Source organism: Anarrhichthys ocellatus, unplaced genomic scaffold (genome assembly GCF_004355925.1).
Source record: "Anarrhichthys ocellatus isolate YVR2014 unplaced genomic scaffold, GSC_Weel_1.0 scaffold19, whole genome shotgun sequence".
Classification (NCBI taxonomy): domain Eukaryota; kingdom Metazoa; phylum Chordata; class Actinopteri; order Perciformes; family Anarhichadidae; genus Anarrhichthys; species Anarrhichthys ocellatus.
In genome coordinates, this window is record NW_022280049.1 from 5,380,154 (window position 1) to 5,390,956 (window position 10,803).

General features: G+C 47.4%; 1 protein-coding gene across 1 annotated transcript in view; it reads left to right on the forward strand.

Annotated features, from left to right (window-relative positions):
- The first annotated feature begins 7,776 nt into the window (after positions 1 to 7,776).
- Positions 7,777 to 10,803, forward strand: part of tenm1 (teneurin transmembrane protein 1) — a 174,446-nt gene continuing 171,419 nt past the window's right edge. Inside the window, 1 exon segment of the mRNA XM_031858162.1 lies at positions 7,777 to 8,408. The gene's annotated coding sequence lies outside the window, so the exon portion shown is untranslated.

Consider the following 10,803-nt stretch of genomic DNA (forward strand, 5'->3'; position numbering starts at 1 on the left):
TCCTTCCTGTGTTGTTTGGTCAATGTTTTCGTCTTACAACTTTAACCCTTTCACAGAGTGTTTTCAGCGCATGAAAGTTAAGGGGTAACCTTTTTGATCGCCTACAAATGTCTTATTCAGCGTTCGATTGTACTTGTTAACTTAACCCTCTTGTGTCACTTGTGCTCGCAAAAAGCCAAGATGGCCAAAATGTCGAACTCGAGTCTTCAAAACTGTAGGTGACTTGACTGTGACTACGTCTTAAGTACAGTCTATGCGTGAGAATATATTGACCTTAACCTCACAGCTATGACACTTTTTTTGCGTAGGTAAGGTGAAGATAACGTTACCCGTAACTATAGAAATGTGTTTCTCTGTTCACAGCTTTAAATCTTAGGCGTTTTAGGACATTTTTGCAACAAAGCTCTGAAGTCTATATATGTTATTATAGAGTATAGGGCTTCTTATCTATATCTCATTTATTGATCTTTTTATCATCTATTGGTATTCTAAACTCTGGTCTACATTTGCTGTTTCATAAATGTGCTCCCCAAAGGACTTTGCTTGACAACAAATGTGTAAAGCATTTGGATAGTGTGGGACTGGGCTATACACTCGAAAGATAAGATTCTTAACGTCCTCCATCTTCTGCAGTAATGCTCACAATGGAAGAAGTATGGCATGTCAAGTCAAAGCAGGGAACCACTGGTCCAATGGTGGAGCAACATGTACTTTATTGCTTTGTCCTGATCCCATATTAAATACTAAAGAGTATAAAGCAAGTGTTGGGTACTGTTTTTTAATTAGTTTAGTGGATTGAACTAAGAGGAAATCGCACAAGACTGACAGCCATCAATCAAACTGAAAGTTAAATGTTTTCCCAAATGACTAAATCCTTTTTAACAAGTGGCTGCTCACTTCAAAAAGGGCAGCCAGTGATTTAAAATGGCACCTCGATAAAGTCGGGCTACTTGTGAGAGACAGTGGGAGAAAAATGTTTATGTGAAAAATGAAGCAGCAGAGGCTGAGATATAATACAACTCAATAGCATATTTCACTAGCCCCTCCCTGTCTCCCAAATGCTCACAACTCCAAACTGTTAAAACTCTAAAATCTTAGTCCCGAGCTGAGATAACCCCTGATGACATCACGAGGGTTATTTATCCAAAAAGGTGGAAATCTTCCTCCAGGGCCACAGAAGGCATTATTCGACTTTTCGGTATTACTCCTCATGGCATGATGTGTAAAATCTGTTAAGTGCCCCTTTTAAAAAGAAATTGCTGCCTGGGATCCTCTTGAAGCCGTACAACAATCCACAAATTGTTTCTAATTTTTTCCAGCTGCAGAACTGCTCCTCCATGCCATTTGTGCAATGCATTGTGGGATAACGGTGTCCGTCAACAGCACACTCGAACACAAGTGAAATTTCGTATGCGCGCTGTTATTTGAGTGTGCTTAATTTCGGCACTTTTCGAGTGGGAATGCTCTGCATACTGAAACCCAGGAGCAATTAGTATGTATTATATAGGACTGGGAGGCAGCAGTGTGTCTAAGTGTCTCACTGTTGGATTTCAGCACCATGGACAGAGCCATCAGAGCAGTGCCTCGCTCCTGATGGGTGAATTCATGTTGCCTCCCAACACACGAGAGAGCACAGGGTTAGGGCCACAACAGCGCCCCTAGAGCCAGTGGGGGATTGGGGTAAAACACTTCAAGGACACTTAAGTAAAGGTAAATGCTTGCTTGTCAATGGAGCCTGAGCTCGGGCACTGTGGTTAAAATATGGTTTCTTTACTCAGTATGCGATGACTGCTTTATGAGATCATGTATAACAGAGGGGGGGGGGGGGGTGGGTGTGGAATTACAGTATTTGTTGTAAGATAGATTTAAATCGAAGGCGTTAACAGAGCGCGCTTGATGTGCGTCTCCGTGACGCCCCAAGGACAGCACCCCTCTGACCAGTAATACCAATTAATATGTTTCATCTGATATGTGCTCTCATGTAATTACCCTTCTCCTTGAAGGCAAAACCCTCCCAACTTGGCAAAAACCCCTCTGTGCTTCCCGTCCCTTGATTTCAAATGCACGGAGTCACACTGGCATTCGTGAACAAAGACCCCATAACAGCTGGGATCCCGCCAGCCCGTGTTTGTGTTACTGCTGATAATGGGCCACCAGTATAGTATAGTCCCCCAACACCACCACCTTCTCTGAGGTGCAATAGCTGTGCTAGCGTACACACACACACAGGCCACTGCCACCGGTACAACACACACATGTGGGATATCACATGCAACTTGTGCACGCATGCAGGTACGAGCGCACCCCGTGGGATGCTGGGAACACGAATGTGGACGCACTCCCTTGCACGATGCATGCACGCACACACGCGTGAGCACCTGTTGAGGAAAAAACCCAAAACAAGACTGAAGAGTAAGTGTGCGGCTGGAATACTTTGCCAGATGGACGTGCAGCATCTCGAGCTCGTGCGCGCCCAGCCTGATTTCCCATTCAGATTTCCCATCATGTCTAATTAGGAATAGCTCTTTCTGTGGAATCATTATCAGTGTTTGACCTTTCGCCCGGGCTGTTTGCGAAGCTGGGCAGCAGCGGATGGGTGATAATAGCTCGTCATTTAGGCTCTACACGCTGATTAAATAAGATAGGGGCCACGCTCGCGCCAGCCCAGGCGCCCTCCCCCCCTCGGTCAATACGGGACGCCTTAAAAACGCAAAGATGCTCGGAATAAGATACCGTTTCCACAAGCAGAGAACAAGAAGAAGGAGACATATGGTAAGATCAAACAGTCCCTTTGCTTACTGGGACTTTTTTTTTTTTTTTTATCCTCCCTTTCAAAATTTGTACCCAGTCTCCCTTATGCAAAGTCTCATTGGCATGAATTAATAATACCACTTCAAACAGATGCAAATGCATTGTACTGTGTCCTCTCCTGCTCTGACAAATGCTTAGGTATGTGGGCTCCATCCGAATCTGTTGCCGTGATTAATTCCCTCGGGAGTGGGAGGCCCGCATGCCAAAACCTCGACTCTTGTGGCCTTTTTGCAACCCTTAAGTTTTACAGAGAGAAGTATTTACATAATGCATATTGATCCGCAGAGCAACCTATGCACGTGCTCCTGCATTAGAATACACCGTTTAAGTACATCTTAGCTTGTAAAGAAAAAAGAACTGCACACAAATATAGGCGAACGCGGAGGGAAGAAGCGCGCGCGCACACACGCACACACACACACACACGTGCGCGCGCACACAAATGTTGGCAGGAGAGTCGGCTCGGCATGTCTTTCATAAGCTGTATCTGTGTGTGGGCTGCTGTGGCATGCATAAAATATCATTCTCTCAACAACTCGAGGCTGTGGAGGAGTTGGTTCAGGAAGGGGTGGGAGAGAAGGCCAGGGGACATGCAATATTTGGGCAGCTGACAGCTGCGTGCGCGCACGCCTGAGTGGGAGTCTTGGAAACGAGGGAGTGGGAGTCACCGGCGTTTGAAATGCAATGAGCATGCGTTTGAAAGGCGCTCCTGTCATAGGTATAGCGCGCAGAGAGAGCCGGAGCAAAGGAGGGGTGCGGTGATAAAAGGAGGAGAGGAGAAGTGCCCGCGCGCTTTTGGGGTGGCAATTCGGTATCTGAGGGCTTTTTGCACAGGCTGAGGAAAGCACTCAGCGCTGCGCACACTTAAATACAAAAGCCCCTGGAACACACCCACACACACACACACACACACACACACACACACACACACACACACACACTTTGATCCGTACCGAAACAATCCTTAGATTTTTAGGGGTCCAAAGTAAAAAGCTTTTTTTGTTTTTTTTGTCCGGGTTTGTGGACCAAAAGGGAGTGTGTTGGCGCTTTGTTTAAGCCCCGGAACAAAGACTCGGTTCCATTGTTCAAGGTGATCGAGCGATGCTCTTGATGTTCCCTTCACTTTCATGCATACTGTAAGGATAAAGATATGCCATATAAATCAATAATTCCTACATCACGTGCTCAGGGGCCCTGTCTTTGGCGCAGCGATGTCCTCCCCTGTATCGCTGCGCGCCCTCTGTAGCGCCGTCTCCAGCTATTGAATGTCACAGCCCCGCATGGTTAAAAAATATATTGCTTTCTTTGAAATCCCCACCGCTCAGTTTAAACACGCGAGTTTTAATGTAGAGTTTATTAATGTCATGCCCTTTTTAGGGGATGTGACTAATTATGAGAGAAAGGCTTGAAGGAGAGTGTGTGTGTGTGTGGGGGGGGGGGTTATACAGCTGCTTCATCTGTCAACAGTTTGAAACTGGTCCACGTTGCTCGCACATCAGGAATCTGGTGGTGATCAATCAATAGATATACCTTCCCAATGCTCCTCTGTGTTCTTCCCTTCCCCGTTTTCAGATGGAAAAAATGACTGCCTTTGGAACTGCTGTCAAAATGTGTGCGTTTTCCAGGACAGATTACAGCCCCACCCAGATTACTTTCCTTTATTTTACTTCCAAAACGCTTATCGGCCTCCAAAAAGTGCTAAAGGAGCTACTAAAAGTAAAAAATAAATAATTGAAGATGAAAATACTGGGTTGAAGGGGCTGTGCAGGTGTAATTTGGTTTTGAATGCTTGGAGGAAATGTAAAATGAAATCCGTGAGAATTTATGGCTGCGGAGAGCGCGCATCGGAAAAGGTCATATAGCTCCATCATTTAAAAACAGATTTCAATAAATGGCTTGGCTCCGTCTCTCCTGCGAGATGCCTCGGAACTGCGTGGGTACCAGTGAGAGAGCGAAAGAGAGAGCGAGCGACGGGGGTGCGTCCCAAACACCCCTCCGGACGAAAGAATACCCCAGCTAACTCCTGACACCCCCGGAGATCAGGCAAGGGCAGAATAGCACCGCATATGGTGCGCATTGTTGACTGCATTGATTCCAAGATCCCTCATTACAGAACGAGAGAAACCCCCTTCAGCAACGTCACCCTGGAGAGGCATGGAGCTAGAGGCGGGGAGGGTTAGAGAAGGAGAACTGGGGGGAATAAAGTGAAGAGGAAAGTAGAAAACAGAAGGGAGATGGTTATAGGATGGAGTGTTTCAGAAGAAGGCGTGGGTAGGAGGAGGCCAGGGGACATATAGAGGAGGATGGAGAGAAAAATCAGCTCTCATTGTAAAAAACAGAAAAGAAATTCGAGGATAATTGCTAGTTTCTAGTTACAGTTTATAGTTCACCTCTAGTGTTCTGTGGTGGAAGGATTGATCACCGGCCAATCGATCACAGCCTGCGGAGGAACACAGCGTCCCGAGGAGGAAAAAACAAGAGAAAAAACGGTGTTGGCTTTGCAGTTTGCATGTACCGGACTAACTAATGCTCATTCAAACTGCCTCCAAGCTGCTGCCAGGGGCTTGAAGCAGCATTACGGGCACGGAGACGAGGTCTATCTATTGTCTCATGAAGCTGTAGAGTGCTGCACGGTGTCTATTCCGGCCGTTCAGGGTTTTAGATGAAAAAAGTCAGGGGCTATACGGGCTAGCTTTCCCATCCCCGTTATTCTCACCAGGGCTCCATTTTAGCATTCACAACAGCAACGGGCTCGGGCTTTCTTTTCCCCTTTTTTTCTCCACTCTCGCACCGCTTTCATGGAGCTCCAGCTCTCTAAATCCACCTCTGTGCTTCCCGTCCCTCCCCGTACGCTCAGCTGTGCTTCCATGTCGTCCAAATAGGGCAGGGATAATTGGATCAGCAAACATGGTCTCGTGGAGATGGGGCTCCCCTATTTGTTTCCACTGACATTTGTCTTTTGTAGCCAGTTTGAGATACTATTTAATTAGGTTATGTCATTTTTTAATGCAATTTGCATTATAATCTGATGACATCAGAGATAATGCCGCCTGCATTATGTCTGGCGCGCACTCTCGCCAGAGCGTCTGTGGCTCTAATGATGCTTATTACCCAATGAAATGCCGACCGGGTGCAAACTTCCGTTTTGCCATGAAAAGCTCCGCGTTGTTTATAATCTCCTCCAAACCGCACTCTCATGATACAAAATTTTACTTTCTATTTCCCCACGTTTTCTGGAATAATAAGCGAGGGCCGCGTCTTCCTTTACAGCAAGGTCGGTCCTCCTCCCCTCTCCACGGCTATTATCTCTCCTCTAATAGACCATAATAATAATAAAAGAATCGCAGTAAAAAAAAAAGAAACTGTGACATTTCAAATCTCCGCATTGAGCTGGTTGTCAAGGAGATGTCTCAGCGAGTTGTGTCGAGCATCTTTTAAAAGAGCGCTTACCCAGCGGCTGGAGGTGTAATGTGACTGCCATTAGGACTCTGTGGGCAAACATGGAGTCTCAGACACGCACACGCGCGCGCAGACACACACACACACACACACACACACACACACACACACACACACACACACACACACACACAGCTCTCCAAAGCGAGGCCGCACTCTCAGAAACTCTGGAGGTCCCCCTGATAAAAATCCAATACAATCTTCCGCAGCCATTGTTCCAAGAAACAGCCTCTTGCTGCGGCCTGGCAGCCACATATTGACAACCCACGTCCAGATGACAAACACACCGGTAATCTCCACGTCAGAGGAACACAGTTTTTTATCAAACAGACTTGGAACCTGGAGCCACCTCCCCCCCCCCCAACCCCCCCCTCTTTGGATCGTTTCACCCTCTGCCCCGCGACTGCTGGACTTGCAGCCTCCATTTAGAGGGAACCAGTGATGAAACTGACGGAAAGTGCCAAAACCTATTGTTGATAAAAGATGCACACACATACCGCCGTGCTGTGTGGGGGATAGAGCGAGACAGGCAGAGAGGCAGATAGACTGAAGCAGCTGTCAAAATGGTTGTTTGTAGCCCCGCGCGTACTGCGCTTTGGGGAAATAATAAACTGCAATCATTAGAACCCCTGTCATTCACAAGTTGTTTGTACCATCAGCTGCTGGATGTGAGTACCCCCCCCCCCCCCCCAGCGCCAATGCATCGCACATACAGAGCACACGGGGTCACAGTCATTAGGTGGATCACTTAGCAATGCAGACATTATGAGCTTATCTGCAGGTGTTGGCGCAAACCAGGCCCACTGCAGCAGTAAATTACCATTAGGCCTACTAATAAATACCATTTTTTTCATCTGCTTTTTTTTTTGCCATGCGGGCCTCTATATTAGTTTACTCCCAATAGCCTCTGTAATGTCCTATCTGCGAGGACATAAGGGATGTACTCTTCAGTAAAAAAATGACTTCCATTTATGTTGATTTTCTGTCAGCCGGATGACTATGAAAAGCTTGAGCTGTGCTTCAGGAAAGCAACTTTGTTTTTGTAGCAGATTTTATTTGCCAGGCCTGGGAGAGAAAGGCATGAATGTTTTGTTTTTGTTCATTTTGTAACTGATTGGAACTTAATGAAATGTGTGTCCACTCAAGCTGTATTTTTGGGGTCTTAGAAACCAGTGAGGGTTGGGCATGTCATGTGCATGACACGAAAATAAAGATATCTATCTGCGTATCTATCTATAGATAGATACGCAGATAGATATCTTTATCTGTCTGTCTATCTATCTATCTATCTATCTATCTATCTATCTATCTATCTATCTATCTATCTATCTATCTATATATATATATATATGGTTGTCATTTTGTTTGCTCTCAGGCCTGTTGCTCATGGGAATGAATTATTCTTTTTTTAGGTTTGGATATTTGCAGCAAAGCAGAAAGACAACCGCCAAACTTCCACCAGTGTGGCTCTATTCATGAGTCAGCATTCCGGCACAGGACAACAGTGCGGCCATACGGCATCACCTGAAGGAGTCTAACCAGACGACCTCCCGACGCGACGGGAGCCTGCGCGTGTTTTTGTGTCTGTGCACCGGTCTGTGCTGCCACACCCCCTTCTCCTCGGCTGCGGTGGTATGATCCAGGGAGCGTTGTTATAGCGGCAGCACGAGCAGCCTCGCCAGCAACAGCATCAACCCGTCAGCTTTTCGTCGGGTTCAACTGCGGCTAAACGCACCGCGCCGGGCTCCCCTCCTCCTTGTCACCGTTGCACGGCACGGCACGGCACGGCACGGCGGAGCTGGCTCGCGCGCGCATCCCCCTTCTGCGAGGAGATCCCTTTCACCCCTTCCGCGCGACATCGTTTTTCCTCGTCCTCCATCGGCATTCGAGAGCGAGCAGCATCAGCATCAGCACCGCCGCCTCGAAACCAGACCAGAAAGAGAGGAAGAGAGAGAGGTGTTTCAGACACATTTTTTTTGTTTTTTGTTTTATAACAGGAGCACCGCGTCTCAGGTCCAAGCTCTACCGAAGGGAGGGAGATTGCGCAGTCTTCAGCATTTTCGGGCTCTTATAGCGCGGAGTCAGGCTAAAAAAAATAAGAAGAAGAAGAAGAAGAGGAATGGCATTACGTCGGAAAGGTAAGCGCCACGTTCACATTCTGGCCTCTCTTGAGCTGGGCTCGGTATCGGGCTACAATGTTGCTTCGGTTAAACGAGGCTCGGGTGCTGAGACAACGTGAGTTCACAGGAAATGGTTATTACCAGCTGTTCAGATGGGTTCGGTGCAACGGTCCGTGTGTGTGTGTGTGTGTGCGTGTGTGAAATAAGAGAAGCAGACGGAGAGGTACAGTGTGGTGCGGGTTTTTTATTTTATGAAAATCAGTGCGCCTCCTTTCTGAAGTGTAGGGATGCTGACTTTGCGCTGTCTGTTTGACAAGCGGTCTGAATAATGACAGTTCAGGTGCGGAACAGCGGGGCTGCCGCGCTCCGCTTCATGTGTGCGAGCATCGTTTTGCAGCCTTGAGTTGTTTTGCTCTCAGCTGTGGCTCGTCCACTCCATCTCCGTCAGCACGGAGGTACAGCCTAATGATGCCAGCAGGGCCACCGGAGATCCAGTGAGAGGGGGGGGGGCTATAGATCCCTCTGCCTCCCAACATGCACGCATGCCCCCCCCCCTGTATACATAACCAGCACTGTACACAGAGAGGTCCAACAGGCACGTCGGGACACGTTCCAACACCGTTGACACCCGCTTTTCGCTCTGCACAAGAACGTCCGTCCGTCCACGCGCGTGAACTTTCACCTCTCCGGATCGTGCTGGTGGACTGGTGAAAGCCGTCCCTTTACATTATATATATCCCCCCCTCACGCTGGTGTTTGGAACTGTGTGAGGACGAAATAATCAACGGGCAGCCAATGCATTTTGATAAATCATAATTATTGTGAAGGCAGGGGAAAATTGCACCGAGATGGATATGCACCGATAGATTTGAATTAGACCTCCTCACTCCTCTCCTTCACACTGGATTATGAAAAATTGCTCGGAGTAAACCGCTCAAGGCATATTCCCAATAAATAAATAATGGCGTATAAGCAGAACAAATAAATAAATAACAAATATTTCTGAGTAATTGTCTAAATATATATTCTCCCATTAGGGAGGGACTCTCGGAGAGCGTTCCCAGTACTTTTCCGGCACGGTTTGTTAAATCTCGCTCTGCTCGAGGAGGGGAGAGGAGCTGCGTATCCTGCAATTTGAAAATGCAAATACATTGAAATCAGAAACTGCAATTTGTCAATATGTGTAATGCATGGATCTAATGCACTGCTCCTCCAGCCACGGTGCATATCTTTCAGTATTGATGCTTGGCCTGTTCCACACCCATGATGCATTACTGCCCCCCCTCCCCTAAAGAAAGGGCTTTATATTTACAAGACCTGTAGTCGAGTGGATGCAGGGTGTTGCATTGGCCCCTCATACCTGACGCCGCTCACAGCGCCGCTTCAGGCCTCCCTCCTCAAGCCGTGATGATAAGAAACCGAGGCGGTCTGTTTTCGCTCCCTGTGATTCATAGAGAGCATCTGTGCATGGAGGTTAGACACCCACACACACACACACACACACACACACTCTGTGCCTTTGTCACCCACACATCACGCACACTTTGATTGTAATTCTACATCCATTTCTCCCACCGTGCTGCTCTACTGTATGTGTTGATGGGCCGTGTGTGTTTTTTTACGGGTCTTCTGCACTGGAGGTGGTGATGGTGGTGAACGGGTGATTAAGAGCACATTTGAAATGGCACGCCCATTACGGCGACGCCTTTCACAATCAAGAGGACAGGCCTTTGAATTGAAATGTCACTCCGCCAATTAGACGTTGGCATTTCTGTCAGTCAGTCAAGCAGCTAGCCACATGGCTAATCAATATTGCATAACAAAGAATAATATAGATATTCAGGGTTTTCCACTCTAGCCAAGTGCCAATGCGCTCTGGTTTGCCCCCCTTCCTTGGCACTAGTTTGCGGTCGGCGGTCGCTACCGTCGTCATTATCTCTCTCAGCTGTTGCACGCTCACTTTCTAATTTGCAGACTTGTTGGTGGTGCGTTAAGCTCCTCGTGCTTGGAGCCCCGTTATAATTCAAGTGCAACTTCCTGACAATTCAGGCCCGGAGGACTGTTGTTTTGCTGGCCGCAGATCCCCATTGTCCTGAGTCAAGAAACCACTAACACACACACACACTTACAATCTTCACTTGATTCTAATAATTTTTTTATATGTTTTTTTCTCTCTGAGATTTGAGTGATATTGCGTGGCCTTTGGTTAGCACAGTGCTGTGCGAGTCAGCGGGGGAGTTCTTTTTGTTATCCAGGACCTGCATTATTTATGAATTTTCATTCCAGGAATGCACAAGCCCCTGGCACTGTAATGCTCCTTTTTCTCCCACACACTTCCCTTTCCCTTACCCATAAGTTACTGCCAAACTAAAATTTCCTTAATAAAATCCGGGGGGGGGGGGGGGGGGGGGGG